This window comes from Trachypithecus francoisi, unplaced genomic scaffold (genome assembly GCF_009764315.1).
Source record: "Trachypithecus francoisi isolate TF-2019V2 unplaced genomic scaffold, Tfra_2.0 Lachesis_group16, whole genome shotgun sequence".
NCBI lineage: Eukaryota > Metazoa > Chordata > Mammalia > Primates > Cercopithecidae > Trachypithecus > Trachypithecus francoisi.
The window spans coordinates 93,521,084-93,539,800 of NW_022681461.1; the positions used below are offsets into that span (position 1 = coordinate 93,521,084).

At 39.3% G+C, this 18,717-nt stretch overlaps 1 protein-coding gene across 5 annotated transcripts in view; it reads right to left on the reverse strand.

Moving 5' to 3' along the window:
- The window catches only part of UBAP1 (ubiquitin associated protein 1), a 75,804-nt gene that overhangs the window by 37,427 nt on the left and 19,660 nt on the right, over positions 1 to 18,717 (reverse strand). Inside the window, exon 2 of one of the 5 annotated variants that reach the window (XM_033238284.1) lies at positions 18,254 to 18,376. The exons of 3 other annotated variants lie outside the window; for them this stretch is intronic. The gene's annotated coding sequence lies outside the window, so the exon portion shown is untranslated. The remainder of the gene's footprint in view (positions 1 to 18,253; positions 18,377 to 18,717) is intronic. One more of the 5 variants, XM_033238283.1, reaches the window with a different exon arrangement.

The following is an 18,717-nucleotide window of genomic DNA, read 5'->3' on the forward strand; positions in this document are numbered from 1 at the left end:
CAAAAAAGTAGAAAGTATAATAGTGATAACCAGAGGCTGGGGAGGTGGGGAGGATAGTAAAGGGGAGGGCAGGCAGTGAGGTGGGGAGAAGTTGATGAATGATTAAAGTTACCATCAGACAGGAAGAATAAGTTCTGGTGTTCTATTGTACAGTAAGGTGACTACAGTTAACAATAATATATTGTATATTTCAAAATTAACTAGAGCTCAGGAGTTTGAGACCAGCCTGGGTAACATAGCAAAACCGTCTCTACTAAACATACAAAAATTAGCTGAGCATAGTGGTATGCACCTGTAGCCCCAGCTACTTGGGAGGCTGAGGTTGGAGGATGGCTTGAGCCCAGCAGGCAAACGTTGCAGTGAGCCATGATTAAGCCACTGCACTCCAGCTTGGGCAAGACCAGTCTTAAATTAAAAAAAAAAAAAAAATTAGTATGGCGTGGTGGTGCATGCCTGTAGTCCCAGCTAATCAGGTTCACTTGGGTCCAGGTGGTCAAGGCTGCAGTGAGCTATGATCACACCACTGCACTATAGCCTGGGCAACAGAGTGAGACCCCAGTTCTAAAAAAAATTAAAAATTAAAAAAAAGAAGATACAAAAGTTCACAAATATTGTGTGATGCCATTCATATGAGGTGTCCAGAAAGGGAAAATCCACAGAGACTGAAAGCAGACTGGCAGTTGCCAGGGTCTGGTAAAGAGAAACTGTGTAATTGGTAAGGGTCTCCTTTGGAGTGATGGAAAGGTTTCAGAACTAGATGTGGTGATTGCACAACACTATGAGAGTACTAAATGCCACTAAATTGATCATTTTAAAATGGTTAATTTCATGCTATGTGAATTTCACCTCAGTAAATTGTTTTTAAAATTAAATTGCAAGAAAAAAATGGCAGAAAAAAATTGGCAGCAGAGAGGTGCTCCAGAGGAGAGGGCCAGAAAGATGGGTGTCAACAACTTCTGAATTTGAAAATCAGAGAGGCAATGAGGCAGTGAACAACTATACAGAAGACCACAAAGAATAGTAAATGAAAAATAAAATACAGTTATCTTTATTAGTAAATAATGTAAAAATTTTAAAATCATGCCTCAATAGAGCTGATAAAACAGATTTTTTTCCAATATTATATATATTATTGTATTTTCCACAGTCCTTAAGAATATGAGAAATCTATATTTGGGCACGTGAAGATTTTTCTAAGGTCTACTATGCAGCAAAACTTCAGTCTCTCAAAGCTCAAAGGCATTTTAATATCTACTTAGGGTCAGTTTTCTTCCCTCAGAACATCTTTTATATATATGTATATACATGTATGTATGTGTGTGTACATATATATATGTACACGTTTCAACAAGAACTTCCTACACTTTACTTATTTAAACCCATTGTTTTCTTAATTATTATTTTTCCATAAGTTATTGGGGTACAGGTGGTATTCGGTTACATAAGTTCTTTAGTGGTGATTTGTGAGATTTTGGTGCACCCATCGCCCAAGCAGTATACGCTGCACCATATTTGTTGTCTTTTATCCCTTGCCCCCCTCCAACCCTTCCCCCCAGGTCCCCAAAGTTCACTGTATCATTCTTATGCCTCTGCGTCCTCATAGCTTAGCTCCCACGTATCAGTGAGGACACATGATGTTTGGTTTTCCATTCCTGAGTTACTTTACTTAGAATAGTCTCCAATCTCATCCAAGTCACTGCAAATGCTAATTCATTCCTTTTTATGGCTGAGCAGTATTCCATCATATATATATATAGATACAGATATAGATAGATATACACACATATATATGTGTATATACATAGACACACACACATATATACACATATACTATCATATATACATATATACACACACCAGTTTATCCACTCGTTGATTGATGGGCATTTGGGTTGGTTCCACGATTTTGCACTTGTGAATTGTGCAGCTATAAACATGCGTGTGCAAATATCTTTTTCAAATGACTTCTTTTCCTCTGGGTAGATACCCAATAGTGGGATTGCTGGATCAAATGATAGTTCTACTTTTAGTTCTTTAAGGAATCTCCACACTGTTTTCCAGAGTGGCTGTACTACTTTACATTCCCACAGCAGTGTAAAACTGTTGCCCGATCATCGCATCCACGCCAATATCTACTGTTTTTTACTTTTTTTATTATGGCCATTCTTGCAGGAGTAAGGTGGTATCGCACTGTGGTTTTGATTTGCATTCCCCTGATCATTAGTGATGTTGAGCATTTTTCATGTTTGTTGGTCATTTGTACATCCTCTTTTGAGGATTGTCTATTCATGCCCTTAGCCCACTTTTTGATGGGATTGTTTTTTTCTTACTGATTTGAGTTGGTTGTAGATTCTGGATATTAGTCCATTGTCAGATGTATAGATTATGAAGATTTTCTCCCACTTTGTGGGTCCCAGCTACTTATCTTTCTTTTTATTTGTTTGGGTTCTTGGTCATGAAATCCTTGCCTAAGCCAATGTCTAGAAGGGTTTTTCCAATGATATCTTCTAGAATTTTTTATAGAAATCTGTATCTATCAGCCAGGCGCGGTGGCTCAAGCCTGTAATCCCAGCACTTTGGGAGGCCAAGACGGGCGGATCACGAGGTCAGGAGATCCAGACCATCCTGGCTAATACGGTGAAACCCCGTCTCTACTAAAAAATACAAAAAAAAAAATAGCCAGGCGACGAGGCGGGCGCCTGTAGTCCCAGCTACTCGGGAGGCTGAGGCAGGAGAATGGCGTAAACCCGGGAGGCGGAGCTTGCAGTGAGCTGAGATCCGGCTACTGCACTCCAGCCTGGGCGGCAGAGCAAGACTCCGTCTCAAAAAAAAAAAAAAAGAAAAAGAAATCTGTATCTATCTTGTATCTTCTATAAGGTGAGAGACGTATCTATCTTGTATAAGGTGAGAGATGAGGATCCAGTTTCATTCTCCTACATATGGCTAGCCAATTATCCCAGCACCATTGTCGTAAAGGGTATCCTTGCCCCACTTTGTTTTTGTTTGCTTTGTCAAAGATCAGCTGGTTGTAAGTATTTGGGTTTATTTCTGGGTTCTCAATTCTGTTCCATTGGTCTGTGTGCCTATTTTCATACCAGTACCAAGCTGTTTTGGTGACTATGGTCTTATAGTACAGTCTGAAATCATGTGGTGTGATGCCTCCAGATTTGTTCCCTTTGCTTAGTCTTCTTTTGGCTATGCAGGCTCTTTTTTTGTTTCGTATGAATTTTAGAATTGTTTTTTTCTAATTCTGTGAAGAATGATGGTGGTATTTTGATGGGGACTACATTGAATTGGTAGATCGCTTTTGGCAGTATGGTCATTTTCACAATATTGATTCTACCCATCCATAAGCATGGGATATGCTGCCATTTGTTTGTGTCGTCTATGATTTCTTTCAGCACTCTTTTATAGTTTTCCTTGTAGAGGTCTTTTGACTCCTTGGTTAGGTATATTCCTAAGTATTTTAATTTTTTTGCAGCTATTCTAAAAGAGGTTGAGTTTTTTATTTGATTCTCTGCTTGGTCGCTGTTGGTGTATAGAAGAGCTACTGATTTGTGTAATCTTGTATCCAGAAACTGCTGGATTCTTTTATCAGTTCTAGGAGCTTTCTGGAGGAGTCTTTAGGGTTTTCAAGGTAAACGATCATAATGTCAGCAGACAGTGACAGTTTGACTTCCTCTTTACCAATTTGGATGCCCTTTATTTCTTTCCCTTGTCTGATTGCTCTGGTTAGGACTTCCAGTACTATGTTGAAGAGGAGTGGTGAGAATGGGGCATCCTTGTCTTGTTCTAGTTCTCAGAGGGCATGCTTTCAACCTTTCCCCATTCAGTATTATGTTGGTTGTAGGTGTGTCATAGATGGTTTAGTTTTTTTGTTTTTGTTTTTGTTTTTGAGACAGAGTCTCGCTCTGCCGTCCAGGCTGGAGTGCAATGGCGCAATCTCGGCTCACTGCAACTTCCACCTCCTGTGTTCAAGCGATTCTCCTGTCTCAGCCTCCCTAAGTAGCTGGGATTACAGGCGCCTGCCACCATATCGAGCTAATTTTTGTATTTTTAGTAGAGACGGGGTTTCACCATGTTGGCCAGGCTGGTCTCAAACTCGTGACCTCAGGTAATCCACTCGCCTCAGCCTCCCAAAGTGCTGGGATTACAGGAGTGAGCCACTGCACCTGGCCCAGATATGGCTTTCATTACATTGAGGTATGTCCCTCGTACGCCGATTTAGCTGAGAGTTCTAATCATAAAGAGATGCTGGATTTTGTCAAATGTCTTTTCTGCATCTATTGAGATGATCATGTGATTTTTGTTTTTAATTCTGTTTATGTGGTGTATCACATTTATTGACTTGTATATGTTAAACCATCCCTGCATCCCTGGTATGAAACCCACTTGATCATGGTGGATTGTCTTTTTGATATGTTGTTTGATTCGGTTAGCTGGCATTTTGTTAAGGATTTTAGCATCTATGTTCATCAGGGGTATCGGCCTGTAGTTTTCTTTTTTGGTTATGTCCTTTCCTGGTTTTGCTAGGATGATGTTAGCTTCATACAGTGAATTAGGAAGGGTTCCTTCTTTATCTTGTGGAATAGTTTCAAAAGGATTGGTACCAATTCTTCTTTGAATGTCTGGTAGAATTCTGCTGTGAATCCGTCTGGTCCTAGACTTCTTTTGTTGGTAATTTTTAAATTACCATTTCAATCTTGCTGCTTGTTATTGGTCTGTTCAGGGTATCCAATTCCTCCTGATTTAAGCTAGGAGGGTTGTATTTTTCCTAAACCCATTTATTTTACAATACTCTCCTATTATCGAAATACTCAATTATGGAAAAATGATTAAATAATGGAAAATCCAGAAGATAATGTTGTGATAGCACTAAGAGTGTTTATTAAAAGCATATAACATAGGAGTAAACATGGAACTAAAAAGAGTATTTAATTTTTTAAAAGCATATAATAGAAAATAACTGTAAGAGTGTGTGTGTGTGCGCGTGCGCACGTGTGTGTTTTAATAGAAATCAGGTCTCACTATGCTGACCAGGCTTGATTCGAACTTCTGAGCTCAAGCTATCCTCCTGCCTTGGCCTCCCAAAGTGCTAGGATTACAGGCATAAGCCACCACTCCTGGCCAATAATTATAAATTCTAAAATGTTCTAATAAATTAAATTAAATTACCTTATGTAAAAAAAATGCCCAAAGCAAGACTGAAAGAAATATTTGCCACTAATGTAAAACTATAATTAATGATAGGGAAAAAAATGTTATAAGCAATCATAAATTTCCACTAAAATAAATATATGCTTCTATTAAAGGGAAAGTTTCATCAAAAGTAACAATAAAACATATTTTTTCTTTTTTAGTTGGTGGTATGGATTGGAACACACATTCTTAAATCAAGAACTTTTACACTAATAAATCTTAAAAATCCCAAAACCAACAACTTATTAGTGATGTTCTATTTTTCCAGCTCAGTATCACTTCAGTTCAAATGCTACAGGAAGAAAACCCGGTAACTTAAAATCTGAATTACTGATTAAAGACATCACAAAAAAGAACAAAGAATAAATATAAGAATAAAAAGAGATGGAGAAACAGGTAACAAGAGAAATGCAGGGAGAGAAGGAGGAGCCAGGATGAAAGAAGAGGAGATGGGTGAAGGAATGGAAAGAAATAAGAAAAGGAAAACTTGAAGGAGGTAGAGATAGGAGATCAGGAAATTTTTAAAAAGTAATAATAAAAAACACCTTGGGAAGGACCAGGCCGTCTGAGAAGAGAAGGAGAAAGCCCAAGGGCAACTGTATTAATGTTCTCATTTTCACTTTCTTTCCTTTTGTGTATCTGTCAAATTATTATAATACTCTCTAAAAAAACGCTTCCCAAAACAAAACAGCAACTCAGAATCTCAGTAAGCTATCACAGTCACACTTCTAAAATAGCTGCAATCGGTAATTTCCCAAGATACAAATTAATCCAGGAAATTATTTAATTTACATTAAAAGATGGCTTTGGGAATCATCACATTTCAAGCCTGAAGAAAAATTAACACCCATACAACTCATAGCAACATTTATGTGTATAACTGCTAGTAACATGTCAATATTAGGCTGTACTATATTCATGAGAAAGAAGTTTTCTGTCTTCTCTCTGGGGTCTCAAAGGCATTTTGGAGCCTCAGCTCCCTCATCAGTAAAATAAAGGTAGTAGACTGAATAATCAGCCAACTCTGCACAGACCATAAATCTATAATGAGAGAATAAAATGAAGGAAAAATATTAATGTTTCCAAATTAAATATTGAGTATTCAAGATAAATAACAATGTCTATATTGACAAAACTAAAAGTTAGCAATCATATGTTCATTGTCCCATTTTTTTTTTTTCTTACTGATCCATAAAACCCAAGCCTGGAAGCCATTCCCTTATACCACATATAAAGTAACCTCAAATGATTCTTATTATAAAAATTTTTTAAAGATACTTTTATATACGGCCTGACATGCAGAAAGAGCTCCACAAAGGTTGATAAAGTATTCAAACCAGCAACGATGTGTTTAAAGAAGAAAAAGGTTAGTGAATTAACTATAACTTTCAAGAAGGCAAAACATTTCCAATCGCTCTACCAGTAAACTAATATACCTATAGAAAACATGTTAAAAAAAAAAAAAGAAAAAGAAAAAAGCATTTTTTTTTTGAGATGGAGTCTCCCTGTTGCTCAGGCTGGAGTGTGGTGGTACCATCTTGGCTCACTACAACCCTCTGACTCCCAGGTTCAAGCAATCCTCCTGCCTCAGCCTCTTCTGCGTAGTTGGCACTACAGGCACACACCACTATGCTGGGCTAATTTTTCTGTATTTAGTAGAGATGGGTTTTTGCCATGTTGGCCAGGCTGGTCTCGAACTCCTGATCTCAGGTGATCCACCCATCTTGGCCTCCCAAAGTGCTGAGATTACAGGCGTGAGCCACCGCACCTGGCCAGAAAACATGTAAATTTTTATTTGAACAGAACAGTATTAGAATCTTTCTTGTGTGTGAGTTAAGAATGTAACTGTGGGCCGGGCGCGGTGGCTCAAGCCTGTAATCCCAGCACTTTGGGAGGCCGAGAGGCGGATCACGAGGTCAGGAGATCGAGACCATCCTGGCTAACACAGTGAAACCCCGTCTCTACTAAAAAAATACAAAAATCTAGCCGGGCAAGATGGCGGGCGCCTGTAATCCCAGCTACTCGGGAGGCTGAGGCAGGAGAATGGCGTAAACCCGGCAGGTGGAGCTTGCAGTGAGCTGAGATCCGGCCACTGCACTCTAGCCCGGGCGACAGAGCGAGACTCCGTCTCAAAAAAAAAAAAAAAGAATGTAACTGTGAAGACTGAATTCAATTTGTGAGGCCTTGCTTTCCAGTCAGATTAAGTCTGAGAATTAGCCAGAGACACTATTTTCAGGATCTATCACTGTCTACAAGCTCTGCATTTGCAAAACTAAGCCCCCTTTTTACTGTCTGCTGCACATCGGCGTACTTGGCTGAAAATGGAAGGCCAACAAAAGAGGTCACAGTACCCTGATTCATACTGAGGAACGTATCAATAGCTCCAGTAAGCTTTTCTTTATGCATCAATTTCTTTCAATTCAGCTGGAATAAAATACCGGTTCATATTTTTCCTAAGCACCCCTGTTTTACTGCAAACTAAAAAAGAAAATTTGAGTCACTAGCCTATAGAAACAAGATCAGAAATCTAGTCTTTTGGTTTTTCCTTTTGTGCTATTTGTTTTCCCGGTTTCCTGTACTGAGCACATATGAATACATTTATCTACAATTAACACACACATACTTTGTAATTGGGGGAAAAAATTTGGTAAGCAACAAGTACCTATAAGAGGACTAAAAAGAAATACAATAATATGTAATTCAACAAAGCGTTGGAAAAAACACACAAAATATAACTAATGAAAGGTAACGACTTCAGAGAGAGAAAAAACACCGAATAAATCAGTAGTTTCTAGACCAGTAAGCATACAAATGAGTCTAGGTTACAGACTTTATGGAGGTGTAACAGGTGTTTTACTTTATTAATAATAAAGAGTGCAAACCATGAAGAGCTAACAGTATTTGAATTGCCCCAAATAACACAGCATTACCACTGATAAGACAAAAACTAGGCAGAAATAGATAACAAATCTAATTTAGTTCTAATCTAGATTTAATTTATATTGTTAGATCAAAAGCATCTTGAAAGCAGAATACACCTTTTTAAATACCCAAAGAACATCTTACAAAACTTGTGTAAATATTAGGACACAAAGAAAACCATGATAAATTTCCAAAATCAGAAGTAGCTGAGTCAGGCCGGACGTGGTGGCTCACGCCTGTAATCCCAACACTTTGGGAGGCCAAGGCAGGCAGATCACCTGAGGTCAGGTGTTTGAGAACAGGCTGGCCAACATGGTGAAACTCTGTCTCTACTAAAAATACAAAAAATATTAGCCAGGTGTCATGGCACATGCCTGTAATCTCAGCTACATGGGAGACTGAGGCAGGAGAATAGCTTGAACCCAGGAAGTGGAGGCTGCGGAGAGCTGAGATCATGCCACCGCACTCCAGGCTAAGTAACAAAGTGAGACTCCACCTCAAAAAATAAAAATAGAAGTAAGTAGCTGAGTCAATAACCAGCACGATCTTGGCTCACTATAACCTCCACCATCCAGGCTCAAACAATTCTCCCGCCTCAGCCTCCCGAGTAGCTGGGATTACAGCTGCCCACCACCACACCCAGCTAATTTTTTTATTTTTAGTAGAGACAGGGTTGCACCATGGTGGCTAGGCTGGTCTCGAACTCCTGACCTCAGGTGATCTGCCTGCCTCATTACAGGCATGAGCCACCGTGCCAGGCCTCCAAAGGGATTTTAATGGATCCAAAATATAGAAAAAGTGTCTAATTTGTATTTACAAAATGAGTATAATATTGGTGCCAAAAAATTCAGAAAAATCTCATATATAAATACAGATAAGAAAATCCTTGATTTAAAAAAAAAAAAGTGACAACCAAAATTACCAGTACATTTTAGGAATAAACCATGTCCAAATGAGATTTTTTGCATAAATGTTACAGTCCAAAATCAACACTAACAATTCTGTTGATATAATTCAGCATGCATTAAATGCTCAAAGAAGAAAAATCATATGGCTGTCTCCTTTACATGAGTTTTTAAAAACAAAAAAAAATATCAAATACCAGAGCATGCTGACTAGTGGAGAGACTACGCAAGTATTCCCATGAAGGACAGCAACAAGACAAAGATGTCCATTATCACAACTGCTTAGTATTGTTATTTCATATTAGATGGGAGAAATAAAAAGTATAAAAACTCAGATAAGAAACTTTCCCAGGAAAACCCAAAAACTGACAAGAGAATGCTATAAAGTATTTCTGGATACAAAATTAATATTCTGAAACAAACTAATACTCTGAAACAGCCTTCATATATACATGGCCAGATAATAAATATAATGTGCTGAAACAAGAGAACTGCTTAAGCCCAGGAGTTCGAGGTCAGCCTGGGCAACATTGCAAGATCCCATCTCCTTAAAAAAAAACAAAGAAAGAAAAAGAAATATAAGAGAAACACACAACATACCAATATACCACAGCAATTAAGAACTGGGAATAGGCCGGGCGTGGTGGCTCACGCCTGTAATCCCAGCACTTTCGGAGGCCGAGGTGGGCGGATCACGAGGTCAGGAGATCAAGACCATCCTGGCGAACACGGTGAAACCCCATCTCTACTAAAAATACAAAAAAATTAGCCGGGCGTGGTGGCAGGCGCCTGTAGTCCCAGCTTCTAGGGAGGCTGAGGCAGGAGAATGGCGTGAACCCGGGAGGTGGCGGAGCTTGCAGTGAGCCAAGATTGTGCCACTGCACTCCAGCCTGGGCGACAGAGCGAGACTCAGTCTCAAAAAAAAAAAAAAAAAAGAACTGGGAATAAACTGAAGACATAAGAGAGAAAACTAAAGCTGTACTGAAAGACACAAAAGAAAACTTAGACAACTAGAAAAACATACAATACTCTTGAGCAGGACATTCAACATTATTAAGATCAATTCTAAGTTGCTATACAAATTTGCCATGATCCAAATGAAAACTGAAATACTATGTTTTCCTTTTTTTTTTTTTTTTTTTAACTAGACAAGTTGATTCTAAAGTTCATGTAAAAATAACAAGCAGCCAGCGCGGTGACCCATGCCTGTAATCCCAGCACTTTGGGAGGCCGAGGTAAGTAGATCACTTGAGGTCAGGAGTTTGAGACCAGCCTGGCCAACATGGTGAAACTCCGCCTCTACTAAAAATACGAAAATCAGCTGTGGCAGGAGCCTGTAATCCCAACCTACTCCAGAGGCTGAGGCAGGAGAATCACTTGAACCTGGGAGGCACAGGTTGCAGTGAGTTGAGCTCACGCCATTGCACTCCAGCCTGGGCAACAAGAACAAAATTTCCTCTCAAAAAAAGAAACAACAATTAAGCAAACGCAGAAAAAAAAAAAAAAAAGAACTGGGAATAAACTGAAGACATAAAGAGAGAAAACTAAAGCTGTACTGAAAGACACAAAAGAAAACTTAGACAACTAGAAAAACATACAATACTCTTGAGCAGGACATTCAACATTATTAAGATCAATTCTAAGTTGCTATACAAATTTGCCATGATCCAAATGAAAACTGAAATACTATGTTTTCCTTTTTTTTTTTTTTTTTTTAACTAGACAAGTTGATTCTAAAGTTCATGTAAAAATAACAAGCAGCCAGGCGCGGTGACCCATGCCTGTAATCCCAGCACTTTGGGAGGCCGAGGTAAGTAGATCACTTGAGGTCAGGAGTTTGAGACCAGCCTGGCCAACATGGTGAAACTCCGCCTCTACTAAAAATACGAAAATCAGCTGTGGCAGGAGCCTGTAATCCCAACCTACTCCAGAGGCTGAGGCAGGAGAATCACTTGAACCTGGGAGGCACAGGTTGCAGTGAGTTGAGCTCACGCCATTGCACTCCAGCCTGGGCAACAAGAACAAAATTTCCTCTCAAAAAAAAGAAACAACAATTAAGCAAACGCAGAAAAAAAAAAAAGAAAAAACCTCCAAAGAAAATGGAGACTAGCCTATCAGATATTAAAATATTAGAAGATACAACACTGAAAGCTGTGTTGTATTGGTACAGATACAGATTAATGGAACAAAGTAGAAATCCCTAAAAATACCCAAAATACAAACATTTGGTATATAATAAAGCTGTTTTTAAAAATCAAGTCATGGGACAACTGGGTAGTCATCTAGAAAAAAGTAAAATCCGATGCTTGCTTCACACTGCATACCAAAATAAATTCCAGATGGATCAAAGGTATAGTAACATTATGCAACTGACCAAATGTAGAAATACTATTTTCACTCTACACATACAGCTAGTGAGCCAAAATAACCTAATTTTAAGACTTCAAATCTAAGAAAATACTTGGCTTATGAAAAACTCAGAAAATGAAGGGTTTTTTTTTTAAGTCAAGATGCTGTAATACATGTTTTCTCACTAAATGAATTTAGTCTTAATTTTTTCTTTTCTTTTTTTTGAGACAAGGTCTCACTCTGTCACCCAGACTGGAATGCAGTGGCACAATCTTGACTCACTGCAGCCTCAACCTCCTGCGCTCAAGCGATCATCCCACTTCAGCCTCCACAATAGCTGGGACCACCCAACACCACGCTCAGCTAATTTTTTGTAGAGATGGGATTTTGCCGTGTTGCTCAGGCTTAGTCTTAATTTTCAAATGAAGTTTTACCAAAGTTATTAATTGTAAGGTATACTTAAGGCTTATAAGCAAAGCAACTAGTGTCTACAACCAAACCGCCCTGAACGCTCCTGATCTTGTCTGATCTCAGAAGCAGCGTTAAGCCTGGTTAGTACTTGGAAGGGAGAAACACAACTAGTGACTGAATACAAAGTTCATTTCACATAGTTTAATAAAAAACAGATTACAGTTGAAAAGCAACTCCCTAAAAAATTACAAAGTGACAAATAAGTACATACAGAGATAAAATAGTATTGTAAAAGCAAATTATTGACCCAAACTGATTTTTTTTTTCTTTGAGATAGAGTCTAACTCTGTAGCCAGGCTGGAGTGCAGTGGCGCGATCTTGGCTCACTACAACCTCTGCCTCCCGGGTTCAAGCGATTCTCCTGTGTCAGCCTCCTGAGTAGCTGGGACTACAGGCACCCGCCGCCACACCTGGCTAATTTTTGTACTTTTAGTAGAGACGGGGTTTCACCATATTGGCCAGGCTGGTCTCAATCTCTTAACCTCGTGATCCTCCCGCCTCAGCCTCCCAAAGTGCTGCGATTACAGACATGAGCCACTGTGTCCTGTCGACCCAATCTGATTTCTTAAGAACTGCAGCTAATTCCAAAATGGGTCAATAAAATCCAGACAAAGATTTTCCTCAGCTCTGGTCTCCTCTTAATCCTCCAACCATCTAGTACAGTGTCTAATCTTTAGCAGGGGTGGCTTTTCACTTACTCTCTCCCTTCAAACTTCCTGAAAATTTAATGGATAATTGTATAACTAATAATTCTACCCAATATGTAATTTGAGAATACAACTAGATGAAACAATATCTTTAAAATGAAAAAGCTAAAACAATAATCTCTTATAGTTACCAAAAAAAATCTGAAATTATAAGTCTTACAAGACTACCATAATGGAAGTACAGGAAAGTAACGATCAGTTAAAAATCAGAATGGGAGTCATGACATCAAAGCATTAGTCAGGGCTGGGTGTGGCTGCTCACGCCTGTAATCCCAGCACTTTGGGAGACCGGAGGATCACTTGAGCCCAGGAGTTCAAGACTAGCCTGAGCAACATGGTGACAACCTGTCTCTACAAAAAATACAAAAACTGGCCATGTGTGGTGGCACACGCCTGTAGTCTCAGCTACTCAGGAGGGTGAGGCGGGGGACCACCTGAGCCTGGGGAGGTCGAAGCTGCAGTGAATAGTGATGGCACCACTGCACTCCAGCCTGCACTCTCACTCTGGGTAACAGAGTGAGACTTTGTCTCAAAAAAATAAAAATAAAAAATAAAAGCATTAGCCAATCAGAAATTTCAAGTCAGCATCTTAACCAATTCATTACAATTTACTTAAAGTATTTTATTCAGAGAGTTCGGTAAAAGTGCAGTGTCCTCAAGAGGAAATCTGACCACGAACCTATCAATTTAATTCTTGCAACTGAATAAACACTGGTTGGCAAAAAAATAATGTCAAGAAGTTATTGAACCAAAAATATTTCCTTCCCAACTCCAAAAATCATATCACAATTTCTACCAGAAGGCAAGAAAGACAAGAGCACCCTGGACAATTAAAAGACTTGTAGAACCAGTAAAAACCTCTGAAATAAACAAAAGAACTTTTAGGGCTTCTTCCATAAAATGAGACTACTGGAATAAATGATCTCTGGAATTCTTTCCAGAATTAAAGGACTAGAGATAGATTATTTTCTAAGTATGAATTTCACTGGTTTTTCTAGTCTTAAACATATAAAAAAGATAGCACAAGACTTCATCTTAATTCCGAGGGCACATAAAAACAAACGGGTGTTTTCTTCTAAAAAAAAAAAAAATTGGGTGTGGACTGTATATACTTAACTCAGAAAGACAAGTATACTTGACTCAGCAAATATGTACCATTCACACCCTTTTTTTTTTAAGAAGAAAATCCTTACTATTTGACACTATTTTACACTACAAGTAACTAATACAATACTAACGGGTTAGTTTTTTGTTGTTGCTGTCTTGAGACAGAGTCTTGCTCTGTCCTCTGCACTCTGGAGTGCAGCAGTGAGATTCTTGTGCCCAGTCTCTAACTGGTTAATTTTAAAACAAAAAGAAGTTACCAGACTAGAAGCTATTAATTTAACCTGAAATAAGTAATCGCAAACATAACTTTTTGTTCTTCTTGGAGTCTTCAAACTCAGTGGATTGTATCATTCTGTTTCCATCATGTGAAACCTGAATGATTTTTCCCACAGAAGTAAGTAATAGAGCCTTGTTCACAAAACTTGAAAACTCAAATCCCCAGGGGAACATTGTAGGACTAAAGGAAAAACAATATAAGGATGGAACAACTTCACATGGTGTCAGAGATTTATGGGGAGAGAAAAAGGGTTCTTAAGTAATTTCACATGCTTATGAAATATGTGTATGCTAAAATAAATACCAGAACAGATGTCTTTAAAGTTCTATTAAATATTTAAGAAACAGATTATTCCTATTTTATTTAACCTATTCCAACACATAAAACGGGAATAAATATATACTTGCAGCTTATCAATTTATTCAGGATTTGTTTATTGTCTGTCTTCCCCACTAGCCTTTAAGCACTACGAGGACAAATACCACTTCTGTCTCATTCACCATTACACCAAGCATAGTGCCCGGACACAGTAGTGCTCAGTAAGTCCTGCTGAATGAATGTTGCTGAATTTCAAGTTCTCATACGAGATCAGCATAATACTGATATCAAAAACTGACAGAAAAAAGACAAAAAAGAACCAGAAATAAAAGCATATTTAATTTTTGTTAATCCTTGTTTTTAGAGACAGGGTCTTGCTCTGTTGCCCAGGTTGGAGTGAAGTGGCATGAACATAGCTCACTGTAGCCTCAAACTCCTGAGCCCAAAAGATCCTCCTGCCTCAGCCTCCCAAGTATCTGGGACTACAGGAATGCACCACCACACCCAGCTGATTATTTATGTTTTATCCGTACGTACCCAAATCCTAGTAGTAGCAAATTAAACCGCAAAATCCTAACTGTAGCAAACTTTCAGAAAAAGTGATTCAGTTTCCTTCAACACAAAAAGAGCAAGATGAAAAGAGAACCTACAGAATGAAAAAGATCTTAACGAACACATCTCAAGCAATCACAACTTACAGACCCTATTTGAGTCCCAATCCAAATACATGAGGAAAAAACAATAAAACAATTAAGAAAACATGAATATTTGATAATATGTTAGAGAATAAGTTCATTTTCTATAGGTAGGATAATGCTATTATAGTAATTTATGTGATCTTTCAGAGATATACAAAAATAACTTGACAGATTAAATGATATGACTGGAATTTGCTCTAAAATAACTGGGCAGAGGGTATGTATATAAAATTAGATTGACAGTTATTGGGCTGTATGGTGTTATGATATATACATATACGGACATCGACACACGCACACACACACACACACACACACACACACAGGTTTTTGACTATAGTTCCTGGCCCGTAACACCCATAGCCCTTGTTAGAGTCTTTTGTTATAATATTAGGTATGTCAGGCCTCAAAGGCCACAACTGTCCTAAGGTAGAACTCTATCTCTTCCAATACCCCTTTCTCATTGTAGGTCTTAAGCCCCTCTCCAGTCAGGGCAGGGTGGCTAACTCCTATAATCCCAGCATTTTGGGAGGCTGAGGCGGGAGGATCCCTTGAGGTCAGGAGTTTGAGACCAGCCTTACCAACATGGTGAAACCCCATCTCTACTAAAAATACAAAAATTAGCTGGGTGTGGTGGTGCATGCCTATAATCCCAGCTACTCGGAGGTGGAGGTTGCAGTGACCCAAGATGATGCCACCGTAGTCCAGCTGGGCAACAGAGTGAAAGTGTCTCCAAAAAAAAAAAAAAAAAAAGGAAGAGGGAGAGTCCCACTCTGTACTCTGGGAGAAGGAACGCTGACATCATGAAGCTTCCATAAAAACTTAAGAGGACTGGATTTGGAGAGCTTCCGGCTAGTTGAACACCTGGATGGAGGTTCGTGGATAGTGACACCCCAGAGAGGACATAGAAAGTCAGTGCACCTTCCCCCATACCTTGCCAGACAAATCTCTTCATCTGTATACTTTGCAATAGTCTTTAGAATAAATCAGTAAAAATAAAAGAGTTTCTCTGAGTTCTGTGAAACACTCTAGCAAATTAAACAAACCCAAAGAGAGGATCAAGGGAACTCCAACACGAGTGAAGCTGGTGGTCAGAAGTACTTGAGGCCTAGACTTGTGACTGATGAGTGCTAGGGGGCAATCTTGGAGACTGCGCATTCAACCAGTGGGATCTGACACTATCTCCAGGTAGGTAGTGTCGGCATTGAACTGCAGAACACCCAACTGGTGTCAGCTAATTGGTGTGTGGGGAAAATTGCCCACACACTTGGCCACAGAATTCTTTTTCTGTGTTGATAATTGCTGTGGTGGTGTGTGAGTAGAAAAAAATAAGAGTTTTGATAAAGCAGGACAAATCTACATTTTTGTTGTTGTTGTTGTGACAGAGTCTCAGTCTGCCACCCAGGCTGGACTGCAGTGGCACGATCTCAGCTCACTGCAACCTCTGCCTCTGAGGTTCAAGTGATTCTCCTGCCTCAGTATCCCAAGTAGCTGGAATTACAGGTGCACACCACCATACCCGTTAATTTTTGTATTTTTAGTAGAGATGGGGTTTCACCATGTTGGCCAGGCTGGTCTTGAACTTCCTGGCCTTCAGGTGATCTGGCTACCTAGCCCTCCCAAAGTACAGGGATTACAGGCCTGAGCCACCATGCCCAGCTGAATCTACTTTCATGAGTTTGGAACTTTCTAAAATAAAGAACTAAAACAAGGCTGGGTGCCGTGGCTCACACCGGTAATCCCAGCACTTTGGGAGGCCAAGGCTGGTGGATCACCTGACGTCAGGAGTTCGAGACCAGCCTGACCAACATGGAGAAACCCCATCTCTACTAAAAATACAATAAATTAGCCAGGCATGGTGGCGCAAGCCTGTAATCCCAGCTACTCACTCAGGAGGCTGAGGCAGGAGAATCACCTGAACCCGGGAGGCGAAGATTGCGATGAGCCAAGATCACGCCATCACACTCCAGCCTGGGCAACAAGAGCGAAACTCCATCGCAAAAAAAAAAAAAAAATCACAAAAGCCTATACACAGTTTAACTTTTTTTTTTTTTTTGAGACAGAGTCTCGCTGTGTCGCCCAGGCTGGAGTGCAGTGGCCGGATCTCAGCTCACTGCAAGCTCCGCCTCCCGGGTTTACGCCATTCTCCTGCCTCAGCCTCCCGTGTAGCTGGGACCACAGGCACCCGTCACCATGTCCAGCTAATTTTTTTTTTTGTATTTTTAGTAGAGACGGAGTTTCACCATGTTAGCCAGGATGGTCTCGATCTCCTGACCTCGTGATCCACCAGTCTCGACCTCCCAAAGTGCTGGGATTACAGGCATGAGCCACCGCGCCCAGCCAACAATTTCATAAAGTTCACAATTAAGCAAAAATAAACAGTATATTATTTAGGAATATATATAATGTGGTTTATAAAAGGAAAGAAGTGATAAACCCAAAATTCAGGAGAACAGCTAACCCTGTAGAGTAGTAAAAGGATAGGATAGGACAGAAACAGACAAATAAATAAACAGTAATGTACTGGTAATGCTCTAGTTTTCAAGACAATAAGCTTGCAAATGTTTATCATTATGCCTCATAACTTAGATGTTTTACATTCATATTTTTTCTATATGTTAAACATCATACAATGAAAAACTGTAAAGCATACAGTTCTAGACGCTACAAATTCTGTTTAGCAAAAATTAATAGTATTAGATCAGGTTAGCAAACTAAACATCTACCCATTCCAATCGTAATCTCTTAAAAAATAAGATCGTAATAGCACTAACCAACCCCCTCCTAAGAGGGTGGTTTCTAAAAGTTATCAAGATACCACAAATGAAGTCTCTACAAAGGAATGAAGATCAGATTGACAGAGAAACAAGCCCTATTCTCTGGAGAAATGACAGATTCTAAGGCCAAGGCCAATCTGAAAGCGCTCTCAATGGCCAAAGATAAAACAACTTGAGCAATAAAATAAATCAATGTGGGACTTTAATCCAAAATATAAACTAAATACTTAAGTCCATACTGATTTCATATAATTGAGACAGGTACTTTACCTGTATATTTTTCCAAAAATTCACAAGCCCAGTCTAATTATAAGGAAAACAGCAGACAAAACCAAATTGAGGACCCTTCTACAAAATACCTGACCAGTTTTCCCCAAAGCTGTCAAATAAATTACCGGGGGGCAGGGGAAGGACTAAGAAACCATCACAGATCAGAAGAAACTAAGAAGACATGACAACTAAACACAATTTAGTTATCCTAGATTGGATCCTGAAATCAAAAAAAAAAAAAATTGTAGAAAACCTGTGTTGGCTGTGGTGGTTCACACCTGTAATCTCAGTACTTTGCAAGGCCAAGGCAGAAGGATCAGATCTCTTCAGCCCATGAGCTCCAGACCAGCCAGGGCATAATGGTGAAACCCAGTCTCTACAAAAAATAAAATAAAATAAAATAAGTCAGGCCATGGTGGCACGTGCCTGTAGTCCCAGCTATTAGGGAGGCTGAGGCAGGAGGATCACCTGAGCCAGGGGTGATCGAGGTTGCAGTAAGACGTGATCACAACACTGTACTCTAGCCTGGAGAGACACAATGAGACCCTGTCTCAAAAAAAGAAAGAGAGGGAAAAAAAAGAAAAACGGGAAATCTAAATACAGTCCAGAGTTTAGCTGATACTAATGTACCAAGGTAGGTTTTTCAGTTTTGACAAATATACCATGGTAATGTAAGACAGTTAACATTAGGGAAAACTGAGTTAGGGATAGCCAGGA